At 54.0% G+C, this 13,403-nt stretch overlaps 1 non-coding gene across 1 annotated transcript; it reads left to right on the forward strand.

Moving 5' to 3' along the window:
- Positions 1 to 12,974: 12,974 nt before the first annotated feature.
- On the forward strand, positions 12,975 to 13,047 carry TRNAM-CAU. Its single transcript has one exon. It is a non-coding gene; the product is annotated as a tRNA-Met (tRNA).
- Positions 13,048 to 13,403: the final 356 nt, after the last annotated feature.

Consider the following 13,403-nt stretch of genomic DNA (forward strand, 5'->3'; position numbering starts at 1 on the left):
TAAGCCTGTTGCGTCAAGAAATCGTCGAGCGGTCCTGCGAGTGCCGTCACCTGCAAGTGGACCAAAGGGGTCAATCGGAGAGAACCGGTGTGGTCCCGGCCTAGGGCTCTCCGATGCCAAAGTTAGATCTCCTGGCGCAAGCGGATGAATAGTGATTATTGTATGAGTTTAGATGTCCCCTATGGGGTTGTGTACCTTTGCCTTTTATAGTAGCATATGGCGGTGTGGAGAGTCCCCGTTTGATTGACGATTGTGCCGTTAAGTGGATAGAGGCCCTGGGGTAACGGGGCTCTATCCGATTGCCATCTCCCCGTGGGAGGGAGTGTCTGGTGGCATCGGGATCCTTGGTGGATAGATACTGCGTGTGGTGATAACGTCCTTGGTGCTTGAATCCGTGCGGATGACGTGACCTCTAAGCGGTGGTCTAGAGTCCTGGTAGTGACATGAGTCTTAGCGTACGAAGGGTCGTAGATGGGTGGCCCCCACCTCACGTGCCACGCTGTGTCAGGTGCGGGGCCCGCTCGGGTGAGGCCGCGCCTGGGTGAGGAGGCCGCGCCCGGTGAGGAGGCGCGCTGGGTGAGGCCGCGCCTAGTAAGGAGGCCGCGCCTAGGTGAGGAGGCCGCGCCCTCGTGAGAGAGCCGCGCTGCGCGCCCTCGTGAGGAGGCAGCGCTGGGTGAGGCGCGCCTAGGTGAGGGCCGGGGTGAGGAGGCGCGCTCGGGTGAGGCGCGCCTAGGTGAGGGGCGCGCCGGTGAGGAGGGCGCGCCACGAGGAGGCGCGCTGGGTGAGGCCGCGCCCGGATGTGTGGCCGTGCCAGTAGTGGCCGCCCCAAGTGGGGGGACTCGGTTCGTTCCCCTTGGCTATGGGGCGGTCGTGCGTGACACGTGGCGGTCGTTGGTTGGCCCGATGAATATTGGATGTATCATTTGCCCCCACTCTCTTGGGATAGGATGTCCAAGAGAGTAGGTGTCTTTGCATAGTGAGGGGTCCGCTGCGAATAGACTTTCTGTGGGGCTTGCCCAGTAAATCCACTAAGGAGGTAGGAGAGGTTGGGGGTTCAAACCTTACCTCCTACACTTTTTCTTTTTGTTTTTTGTGGGTATATGTTCATTCCTCTCCTTTCTTCTTTCACTTCTCATTTCTCTTTCTTACTTTTTTGTCTTCCCTTTTGCTCTCCTTTCTTCTTTTTGTCTTTTGTCCTCTTTTTGGTGCCTACCATGTGTTTGTTTTTGGGTCACCTCCACTAGTATCCACTTTGCTTGATTTTTGGGTCCTTGTGCTTGGGTTGTGTTCTCTTGGTGCCTTGGTTTGCTTGGAAAGCTTGAGTGGTGCTTGGCTTGAGTGCCTTGCCTCTTGTGACCTCTATTCCTTGGTTGTGCCTCGTGGTGTGGCTACGTCATCGCCGTGTGCTTGTCCTTCCGGCGCGATCACCTTTTTTCTAAGGTACATCGATTCCAGCCCCCTTTTTTTTTTTTTCTGTGTAGGATGTCTCCTCGAGGCCGCGCTTGCGGGGTGTGGCCGCGCCTGCTGGTGCGGCCACGGTGAGGTCGCGCCCCGCGGGTGTGGCCGCAGTGAGGCCGCGCCCGACGGGAGTGGCCGCGGTGAGGCCGCGCCCGCGGTGTGGCAGCGCGCCGGCGGAGTGGCCTCGGTGAGGCCGCGCCGCCGGGTGTGGCGGCCGGCGGGAGTGGCCTCGGTGAGGCCGCGCCTGCGGTGTGGCCGCGGTGAGGCCGCGCCGTCGGTGTGGGCCGAGGTGAGGCCGCGCATGCGGTGTGGCCGCTGGCGGCGCCGGGTGGCCATGCTCAGGTGTGGTCCACGCCTTGCCGGTGATGCCGCGCTATGGTGGTCGCGGCGTGGGCGTGATGGACCCTCGCTCTTCTTCCCTATTCCTCCTCTTTTATGTGATGGATCTCTTGTTTATATTTTGCGGGTGACATTCCTTTCATTTTTCTTGCACTTCAGGGAGATTGCTTTCTCGAGTAAGTAGTTCGTTCCCCTCTTGTCCTTCATGTCGTTCCCGGGTGACCTTGGCCTGCTTGATAGGGGTTGGATCTTCGGAGGAGCGTTCCCGGATCGCCTTCTTCGGTGGGTACTCCGCCTCTATACCCTCCCCTAGTGATGCTGATGGACGAGTGGGACCTTCTAGTGTCTCCGGTCCCCGTGAGGGATCGTCGCCCTGCGGGCGGCATCTCTCGCCGGTCCTGGCGATAGGTTAGGCCCTGTTGCTAGCATCTTGTCACCCTCGACTTGGTTTCCCTCCGTGAGGAGTTTCATATTCCGCCGAGGTCATGTTGCGTGCTCTGGGCCTAGCGAGTATGCCTTCTCTCATCGTGCGGGGAGATCCGCTCTACCGTTCATTTTTCCTCCAGGGCCTTCACCTTCCTATCCCTCGCTTTGTCGAGTTGGTGTTAGAGCATTGGCACCTCACCCTGGCGGTGTTGCCCAACTCTTGGAGGGTGATCTTGGGTTTCTATGTCTTCTTCGCCCACGGGCGTGCCGCCACTTGTTCCCCTGTTCTCCCACTTTTATCTATTGAAGAAGGGGAACCATGGATGTTATCACTTTGCTTGCCGCGTGCTCAAGGGGCCCTATGCCTCTGTGGAGCTTCTCACGGGGATCACTAGCAACGTGAAGTATTGGAGGGATCGCTTCTTTTTGCCACGGTCCCCCGATGCCCACTACGGACCGTTAGGGAAGTTATTGACCTCAAGAGGGTCAATCGGGGCTTGAGTGAGTGATTTTGAGGGTGACTCCCTCAAGCGTGCCTGGGTCGCGATCCGTTCCACGCCCAGGAGTTGGACTCGGAGGCCTTCTGTCTCTCTGGAAGCCGAGTCTGGTAAGAGCATTGTCTTTTGTACTTGATTGGCATGTTGGTATTTGAATGTATGTGTCATCCGATTGGTTGGTCGATCTATGCGGTGGATACAGCGTCGGACTTGATTTGCTCGCGGCAATCTGCGGAGGAAGGCCGCTTCTCGGGGTGGTCCATCTCTTTGGAGTGACCGATGTTAGTGGTGCTTCCTGCGCTGTGGTTGTTGGAGCAAAGCGGAAGGGTGGACGAGGACATGCCCGCGTGACGAGCTCGGCGTGCGGGTCCTCCTTCCCGTACTTCCCCGGTGACGGTGGCGTTCCGGGCTCTGTGCCTCTGCCTCCCTCTGTCGTTCCTTAGAATCTTCGTATTGCCCCTTTCCAAGGGGAAAGGTGTGAGTTCCTCGGGCGAATCGCCTTCGATCTTCCCACGCCGGGTGAGTCCCCTGGTGATCACCTTGGGCGTCGGAGGGCTCGACCTTGGTGAAGCCGCGTATCGCGGGAGTGGGTGGATAGGGGCGGGCTCCCTACCGCGAGGATGGCCTTGAGAGGCTTAGCGATGCTTGTCCGGCTCGAGACCCTCTATCATGACATGGCTTTGGTGAGTTATTCCTTTCTTGTCTCCTCATGTCCATTGCTCCATTTATTTTTACATTATTTTATCGCTTGCCATGTTGATTGTAGGTACATCACCGTATTCGAGGCGGTGCTTTCACTGGAGGGTCTCGCTTCTCGTGAGGTGCGAGATACGACGCACCTGCGTGACGTGGAGAGGAGCTCCGAGGGTCAGGTCGATGCCGTGAGAGGGCCGAGGCCGACGTGCGAGGGTGTCGGGAGCTCTGTGGCGTCAGGAAGCTCCTATAGGTGTACGAGGGGCTGCGTGTGACCTGGCTGGTGCGGCCGAGAGCTCGGCTAGGGTTCTTGCTTTGGAGGAGGAGCTTCATTCATTGAGGGGAAGGCATGAGGTGGGGCATCTGCGGTGAGCGGCCGTGGTCGAGTTCCAGGCATCCTCTGCGTTCTCGACATTTGTCGGCGCGACTCAGCCCGCCTATGAGGGAGGGGTCCGGGACTTAGCCGCTTGTGTCTGGAGGTGACCCCGACTATGACTTCTCTGTCTCGGGGTTCTACGAGTTTTCTGCGGCGCTAGTGCAGTGGGGTGGAGAGCGCTCCGATGTCGAGGTGGAGGCTGCCCCGCCGAGGGGGTCTTCTTGCACGTCCTCTGAGGCGGACATGATGTCTCCGTGGGTCGGAGGTGACCCACCACTCGTGATCCCTTGACCTTACGGTCGTCCCGATCTGTGAGCGTCTCCACCTTTTTTCTTTTTGAACTTGAATTGTAACTACTATGACTTTTCTATGTGATCGCTTTTGCTTTTCTTTGATTGCCTTGTCTCTTGGTGATTATTTGCGCGTTGGTGCTCTCGACCCTTTATAGTTAACGCCTTAGGCGTAGAGCCTCAATGGTGGCATGGCGCCTTAGGCATGAAGCCTCGGTGTTGGCATGTTGCCTTAGGCTTGAAGCCTCGGTGTTGGCATGTCGCCTTAGGCATGAAGCCTTAATGTTGACATGTTGCCTTAGGCACGAAGCCTCGGTGTTGGCATATCGCCTTAGGCACGAAGCCTCGATGTTGGCATATCGCCTTAGGCACGAAGCCTCGATGTTGGCATATCGCCTTAGGCACGAAGCCTCGGTGTTGGCATATCGCCTTAGGCACGAAGCCTCGGTGTTGGCATATCGCCTTAGGCACGAAGCCTCGGTGTTGGCATGTTGCCTTAGGCTTGAAGCCTCAATGTTGGCATGTTGCCTTAGGCACGAAGCCTCGGTGTTGGCGTCTCGCCTTAGGCATGAAGCCTCGATGTTGGCATATCGCCTTAGGCACGAAGCCTCAGCGTTGGCGTCTCGCCTTAGGCATGAAGCCTCGATGTTGGCATGTTGCCTTAATGTAGTGGCCGTGATTCGATTGAGTGGTAGGAGAAGACAAGTATTCTTGCAACATTTCTTTATTTTGACTGAAATTCACATTGTCCTTGATGTCATCTATTGCTACTCCTCCCTGCTATGTTGTTATCACTACCACTCTTGCTATGCTTCTCTTGGTAGTACTTCTTGGATGTTACGAGTTCAGTACGGTCTACCTTCTTGCCCCACGGAGTCTTCAAGCGGTAAGTCCCTGGCGTATACGCTTGGAGACTATGTAGGGTCCTTCCCGATTGGGTGACTGACTTCCCGCCTTACGTGGCTGCGATGCACTTGCCCTCGTAGTACTAAATCTCCCCGGTGGAATAGCCTTTCCTTGACCCTGGCGTTATAGTACCTGGCGATGCGTTCTTTGGTAGGCGGCGTTCCTTAGTAGTGTTCTTTCGCGGACCTCATCTATAAAGTCTAGGTTCGCATGCATCCGTCGACATAAGTGCGTTCATTAAAGTGCAGAACCCTATGGGACATAGCGAGACCTCTAGGCGCCAATGCTTGATGTCATATGCTAGGCGGAATGGGCTCTCTCTTGTGGGCGTCCGTCTTGTAGTTCGGTATGCCCACGGGGCGCTTGGTAGCTCTTCTACCCACTTGCCTTTGGCTCCTTCTAGCCTTTTCTTGACTCCTTCCGATGGCGTTACGTTGGTGACCTCCACGACCATTGGCACGTGGGTATGCTACCGACACGGCCGATAGTCGATGTTGTAGCGTGAGAATGCTTGGAATTTAGGGTTGTTGAATTGTTTTCCATTATGCGAGACGAGGATCCGTGGTACCCGAACTCTGTAGATGGCGTGTCGCGGACGAACTTCTCCATCTCTGTCTCTGTTATCTTGGCCAAGGGTTTAGCTTCAACCCACTTGGTGAAGTAGTCGATAAGCGACGACCAGGTACTTTACGTTTCTGGTGTTGCGGTGAAGTTGCCTAAGGCGTCTAGTCCCCACATGGCAAAAGGTATGGGGTTGAGGATTGATGCCAGCTTGGTGGCGGGTAGATGGGGAGTGCTTGGAGCGAACAAGCGACATTGCTCGCACTTCTTGGCATATTGGATGGCCTCCTCTTGCATTCGTGGCGTATAGTCCACCGGCGGAGGATTTTGTAGGCTAGGGCTCGTCCCCCATGTGGCTTCCACATATCCCCTCATGGACTTCGGCTAGGGCGTACTTTGCCCCCTTGGGTCCTAGGCACCGGAGTAGTGGTCTTTGTGCCCCCGCTTGTACGCAGTGCCCGTCTAGGACGGTGTGCTTTGCAGCTCTCATCGATCTTCCTTGCTTGGCCTTGTCTTACGGTAAGACATCGTTCGGAGGTAGTTGAGTAGAGGGTCCATCCAGCTAGGTCCCTCGTGATCTCGTTAACTGCTTTTCCTTATACGTGGGCTCATGCGGGATCTCCACATAGGCTGCGCTAGCCAAATTTCGGAGTTCCTCATTGGCTAGCCTGGATAGGGCATCGCGGCGGCGTTCTCCTCCTGGGAACTCGAACCATCTCAAACTTCTCAAAACCCTCGATCAATGCTTGAGCGCGTGCTAGGTATGATGCCATCCTCTCATCTTTTGCCTCATACTCCCCATTCACACGATTCACCACAGTAGGAGTCGCTCGGGTGGATAGGTGTGTGACTTGGATGGCTTTGGCCACCCGAGTCCAGCTAGTAATGCCTCGTACTCGCTTCATTATTGGATGCTTGGAAGGTGAACCGGAGAGCATATTGGATACGAAATCCTCGGGGCTGGTTAATATGAGCCAGCGCCGCTTCTGCCGCATTGCTCGACCCGTCCACGAACATGTCCCAAGATCCGTGATCCTTCTCTTCGGGCTCCCCTGTTTGTGACTCGATCTCGATTGGGTACACTCTGCAATGAAATCTGTAAGAGCCTGGCCTTTGATGGCTGTCCTTGGTTGGAAACGATGTCATGCTCACTTAACTCCACCGCCCATGCTATCAATTGTCCAGGAGGCGTCCCTTGTGCAATATCTTCTTCAAAGGTAGGTGCGTGAGAATTTGTGATGGTATGGGCTTGGAAGTATGGTCATAGCTTCACTGGCTGCCATTACCAATGCATAGGCTACCTTCTCGATCCTAGTGTACCTGGTCTCGCATCGATCGGACATGGTTGACGTAGTAGATCGGCCTCGGACTTTGTCTTCTTCCTTTAGCGATCTTGCTTGGCTGCGCGGGGTGGCGGCCAGGTAGAGCTGCAACTCTTCGTTAGGTTCCGGTCGCCCAAGCAAGGGTGGGCTCTCTAGGCACTCCTTCAATTCTCCGAACGCCTTTTGGCACTCTTCCGTCCATGTGAAGTCCTTAGGGCTTCGGAGGTTCTTCAATGTTTTGAAGAATGGTAAGCACTTATCACCGATCGTGACACGAACACGAAAAGGGCGGCAACCCTTCCATTCAACCTCTGCACTTCCCGGCCGTTCGAGGAGGTGCCATCTCTTGGATGGCCTTGATCTTGGATGGGTTGGCTTCTATTCCACGGTGAGACCATGAACCCAGGAATTTTCTGACGTTACACCGAAGGCGCACTTTGCGGGGTTTAGCTTCATCTGGTTCCTCCTCGATCTTGTGAATGCTTCCTCTAGGTCGGTCGGTGTTGGTTGGTGTGGGACGCTTTTCACGAGCATGTCATCCACATATACTTCCATGTTGCGCCCGATCTGCTCCTCGAACATCTTGTTGACCATTCTCGATAGGTGGCCCCTGCATTCTTTAACCCGACGGCATGACGTTGTAGCGGTAGTTCTCTTTGTCCGTCCAGGAATGCGATGTAAGACTCATCATCCTTATACATGAGGATCTGGTTGTATCCGGAGTAGGCGTCCATGAAACTCGGCATCTCATGGCGGCGGTGGCGTCGTCGATGGGTCGATCCGGGCGGTGGGTATTCATCTTTTGGGCATGCCTTGTTTAGGTCGGTGTAGTCGACACACATCCTCCACTTCCCACTTGGCTTTGGTACCATGACCACGTTGGCGAGCCAGGTTGGGAACTTCTCTTTACGATGAACCACTGATCGGCTTAACTTCTCGACCTCCTCCTTGATTGCTTGCTTGTCGGTCGAGGGCAAAGTTACGCGCTACGTTGAACGGGCTTCTGGTTGGGTCGACATGTAGTCGGTGTTCCGCTATGGAGCGTGGTATTCTGGCATGTCGGAGGTCGACCATGCGAAGACATCTATGTTCGCTTGGAGGAGGTGTCCAAGCTCTTCTTTGTTCCTTGCTTAGCGGCGAGCCGACTGAACGACCTTGGAGGGTCGTCTGGGTGAGGGCCATGGGATGAGGTCTTCCACTGGCCTTCCCCTTCTCTCTGTCAGTTCATCTCTCGGTCACGACCATGCTCTCTAGGCGAGTGCCATTCCACGGTGTTGCCATTATTCTTTTTCATGAAGGTGGCGTAGCACTCCCTTGCTTTCTTCGATCTCCTCGGACTTCGCCTACCCCATTCTCGGTGGGAACTTCATCTTCGGTGAAAGTGGTGATATGACTCCTCTAAAAGTTTGTCGGTGATGGTCGCCCTAGGAGGCCGTTGAAGGACACCACGGACTTGGCTACCATGAAATTTACCATGATGGTTACTTGTTGAGGGTGTACCCGAAGGTGACGGGTAGCTCTATGGTACCTCGATGGAGGCGGTGGCTGAGAATCCATGGAGATAAGTGGGCTCTGGTTTGAGCTGGTCGTCCCGAACCCGAGCGTCGATGGCGTCAAGGAGAGTACGTCCAGACGCCCCTGTGTCTATCGGTACCGTGTGCAGGTCGATTGGCTACCTCCACTGTACTACCAAGGCATCTTCATGCGGGAATTTTAGTCCTTCCAGGTCTTCATCCGAGAAGGAGATCACCGCCTCGATCTTGGCTATCTTCTTTGGGCTTCTCTGCCACTCCCACGAACCTGGCATGAGCTTTAGCTTTACGGTGGACTCTTGCCCTGGTCCTCCAAGTATGGTGAGGATAGGAGGTCCCTTGGTGCCACTAGGTTCGTGGCATCTCTCCGCTCTTACGGGCGGTCTCTCTCTCGATCTGTTCTTCTTTCTTCTCGTCTCGGTTCCCTCTGTCTCCGTCGCGACCTCTATCTCCTTGGCACGAGCGGTTGTCACGTCTCCCCTTCACATACTTGTTCAAGCTTCCTGCTCTTACCGCAGTTGTTCTATCTCTCTCTTCAATTGATAGCACTCCTCGTGTCGTGCCCATTCTCTTTGTGGAAGAGACAATATTTGTTAGGGTTTCGCTTCTGCGGCGCTACTAGCATGGGTCGTGGCCAATGGAGTAGGTCACGGTCTGGATCTGCATGAGTATCCGGGACTGGTGGTGTTGATGGTGTGAACTCGGGGTGCTTGCCCTCTCGCTTCTCTACGGGTGGCGGTCTGTCCTCCTAGATGGGCGGTCGCTCTTCTCTTGTCGGCACTCTGTCCTCGACCTCTTACCCTCTTTGCGGTCATCGGTGCGACCTCTTGTTGTCTGTGGCTTGGCCTCGATTATTTTGTTCTAGCTTGTAGTACCTCGGCCATATTTGCAAACTCGTTGCACCACTCCAGGAGCTCTTTCATAGTCCTGGTCTCATGACGTGCAGGTCCTTGATCAAGTCCAAGTCCCTAATACCTCCTGCTAGGGCTGCATGCGTGTCCGGTCATCCAAGTCTCGAACCTCCAGGGACTCCTTGGTGAACCTGTAACGTATTCCACGAGAGATTCCCAGGGTTACGTACCACATTTAGTAGATTGACGGTGGTCTTCTTACGCTTGTGCTTTGGAAACGGGTGACGAACTATTCGCATAGCTCTGCGAGCGAGCATATAGATCTCGGTCGTAGCACGGAGAACCATGATGTGGCTGCTCCCTTGAGGGACGCAGGAATGCCCGACAGGATACCACGTCCGACCCCCATACAGGCGTCATCATGCCATTAAAATAGTTGATGTGGTCATTAGGGTCGGTGGTACCCTTTGTAGAGTTCAAAGGTGGGTAGTCGAAAGCACGGAAGGTAGTGTGGTGACATGATCTCTGCCGAGAAGGGGTGTTGTCCAGGTATGGAATGTGTCTCGCCTTTGGTGCGCTTCTTCAACCCTTCCGACTTCTCATCCGGTCGCGGAGTCTTTGATCGAGCTCCTCGTCCCTTGTCCGCCCCCACGCCTAGCCGGACGTTCGCTGCGGCCCCGTTCACGCTCTCTCCCGGATGTCCCCTCCCGCCTTGAGTGTTGGCGGGATGGTGAATGGTCATGCCGTGATGAACCCTGTCGTGAAGGTGAGGGGCTTTCTTCTCTGTAGGTCGACCGTGCGTGGTATGTGACTTTCTTCCGGTCGTCCGTCAAACACGGACCTCGGACCGATCTCTGCGGGCTAGACACCCTCGCCTTGGGTGTTGGCATCCTCCCACGTTCTGACCATGGCGAGAGGTCTCTTGTTCTCCTGGGATGCTGGGAAGGCTCCCCCCGCTGCGGAGTGGGGGTTGCCTATCGCGCAAGTCTCTCGATCTCGCGCCCACGGGAGATGATCTCCTAGGGTTTGGCTCTTGTGGAGGTATGGACTCCACCCTTCTGCTTTGGTGAAGTCCTCAGACGGTGAGATGTCGCACGCTGCGTCGGTATTCTTGAAAGAGTCGTTGTTCATCGAAGATCGTCGTTGCGGTCGTTGATCGACCCACAGTGGGCTGGAGCATTGGGGTCGGTGTCACCTCCACCACCACATCGTCGGCCTCGTCATTGTTGGGCGTGGCGATCACGAGCCCTGGTCATTAAGGGGATCTCCTCCTCCAGGAGGGACATGGTCTGGTTGTTGGCTCTGCGGTGAGAGCACTCGGGGGTGGTGATCCATTCCTTGCTCCGTTGTTGGTGGTGGTAGTCTTCCTTCGTGCCATTGAATGAGTATGGAAGCGAGCTAGTATTTGTAATGGCTAGCGTCGTTCCCACAGACGGAGCCAATCATTGCGTCGAGAAATCGTCGAGCGGTCTGCGAGTGCCGTCACTTGCAAGTGGACCAAAGGGGTCAATCGAGAGAGAACCGGTGTGGTCCCGGCCTAGGGCTCTCCGATGCCAAAGTTAGATCTCTGGCGCAAATAGATGAATAGTGATTATTCGAGTATGAGTTTAGATGTCCCCTATGGGGTTGTGTACCTTTGCCTTTTATAGTAGCATATGGCGGTGTGGAGAGTCCCCGTTTGATTGACGATTGTGCCGTTGAGTGGATAGAGGCCCTGGGGTAGGGCTCTATCACGATTGGCCATCTCCCGTGGGAGGAGTGTCTGGTGGCATCGGGATCCTTGGTGGATAGATACTGCGTGTGGTGATAACGTCCTTGGTGCTTGAATCCGTCTGGATGATGTGACCTCTAAGCGGCGGTCTAGAGTCCTGGTAGTGACATGAGTCTTAGCGTACGAAGGGTCGTAGATGGGTGGCCCCCACCTCACGTGCCGACGTGTGCGGGTGCAGGCCCGCTGGGTGAGGCGCTCGGGTGAGGAGGCGCGCTCGGGTGAGGCCGCGCCTAGTGAGGAGGCCGCTCCTCGTGAGGAGGCGCGCTCGGGTGAGGCCGCGCCTAGGTGAGGGGCCGCGGGTGAGGAGGCCGCGCCCTGAGTGAGGAGGCGCGCCCTCGTGAGGAGGCCGCACTGGGTGAGGCCGCGCCTAGGTGAGGGGGCGCGCTGGGTGAGGAGGTCGCGCCCTGAGGAGGCCGCGCGGGTGAGGCCGCGCCCGGATGTGTGGCCGCGCCGAGTAGTGGCCGCCCAGTGGGGGGACTCGGTTCGTTCCCCTTGGCTATGGGGCCGGTCGTCTGTGACACGTGGCGGTCGTTGGTTGGCCCGGTGAATATTGGATGTATCAAAGCCGGACATCTTGGCTTGGGTGAGGAAGTCTACCTCATCTCTTAGAGATATTTTAGGATTCAAAAGTCTATAGTTAATATCACTTCATATCTATTTAAGGATTATAATGAGTTGTAACAGCTCCCGTGTTAGAATTTTTCTAAATATTGGAGTGGGATTTTAGTTCCACATTGGTTGTGACAAAGAAAATCTTTTGGCTTCTATATGTTTGTGATGTATTAGCACATGTTATGTTTAGAAAGGATTGTACGGTGCACTTACAAGCGAGGATGGTGACCGTCCGAACGCGTACGCATGCACGTGCACGAGGGCAATGTGGCACTTTGATGGCGCACTTTGCCCAATGGATGTGACCCATCCGAACAGACTTTGTGAGAATATAAATGGCCCACGAAATCTGTCAGTCAGATATCAATTCTCTGATAGTTTCAAGTGATTACTATCTCTGCAATCAATAATCAGTCCAGCCTGATTTATCTTGAGAGGCAGGCTTGCTGCAACCCATTTTTAGTAGTAGGGTGCAAATACTGTCTTAAGGACAGAATGACCTCGTTCGACTCAGACTTTCTCTCTGTCCTCTTCCTTTGATATCAGATTTTCAACATCCCACTTCTCAATAATCGAACCCATACCTTTCCCACAATCGTCTAACTCCATCTACTAGTTGTCATCTTACTAACTCCCTACAACTACCCGTACATAACATATTACAAATAAAATAATTAATTTAAATTAAATAATATGTAACGTTCCTTCTCCTTGAAAGTGTCTTTGTCCTCAAAGATAAAGAAATTATGAAAAATAATAATTCTACCAGGTTCCCATTTTTTAATATGGAATTATCCCAATTAATGAAGCTAGAATGATCATCTCACGGTCAGTCAATCTTGCTGTAGAGAATGGTATCTCCTTGAAGGATATCTTCTTCTTTGTCTTCGTTGTCTTCATCTTCTTCATTGGCTACGCTGGGTACATCATTAAGACTACTTCTTCTTCCTTTGATCTGATTACCTTGCTTGAAGATACTTCCATTCAAGGTCGTTGGCTGATGTATACAATCCAATTATATCAAACGGCTTGGTATGCTTTTCCATGATTTTGGTAAGCTTCTCCATAATTTGTTGTTGCCCAACGTGAAGAGAATGCACAACTTCTTCTAATTTCTTAGGTTATTCTCTCATTCTTGGCTCTGATGTCATTTGCCTTCACTGGAGTTGGGTCTCATCTCGCTGGAGTCCATCTCCGAGAACTACATGCATCAGTAGACGTGTAGGTGTTGCAAAAAGTGATAGACAACGCTTTCTCTTTCTTAGCGCTCCGACCCTCGGAGAACTTTGGTTGCGCGGCTTTCTCTTATGGGTCTATTTTCTCTGACTTGACTCAGCTTGACCTACTTGACTCAGTGGTTAGAGTATCGCTTTCATATGGCGAGAGTCATTGGTTCAAATCCAATAGTAGGCAAAACCAGCCGAAGCCCCTGCTTTTGCCAGCATGACAGCAAGCACGGATTGGCAGCAAGGTGCTGTAAGCCTGAATGACCAAAGCATCGATTGCTTCCACTTGTGGCCTTCTTCGATCGAAAGACAAGGAACCCCCCATCTTCTTCTCTTCATGTATGTGTGCTGCCTGCCCCATCCCGAATAGAAGAACAGGAACAAGCTGAAGAAAGGCGCGAGAGAGACAGTTGATACACAACATTAGTTACCTTACTGACTAGGTAACTATAGTGATGGTGGGTAGTTTTTTTTTTATTTTATTTTTTTATTTTATGGTGCCTAGTTATGTGGGGAGTAAAACAAGGTAAAGATGGTTTTGGC

Source organism: Telopea speciosissima, chromosome 5 (assembly GCF_018873765.1).
Source record: "Telopea speciosissima isolate NSW1024214 ecotype Mountain lineage chromosome 5, Tspe_v1, whole genome shotgun sequence".
Taxonomy (NCBI): domain Eukaryota; kingdom Viridiplantae; phylum Streptophyta; class Magnoliopsida; order Proteales; family Proteaceae; genus Telopea; species Telopea speciosissima.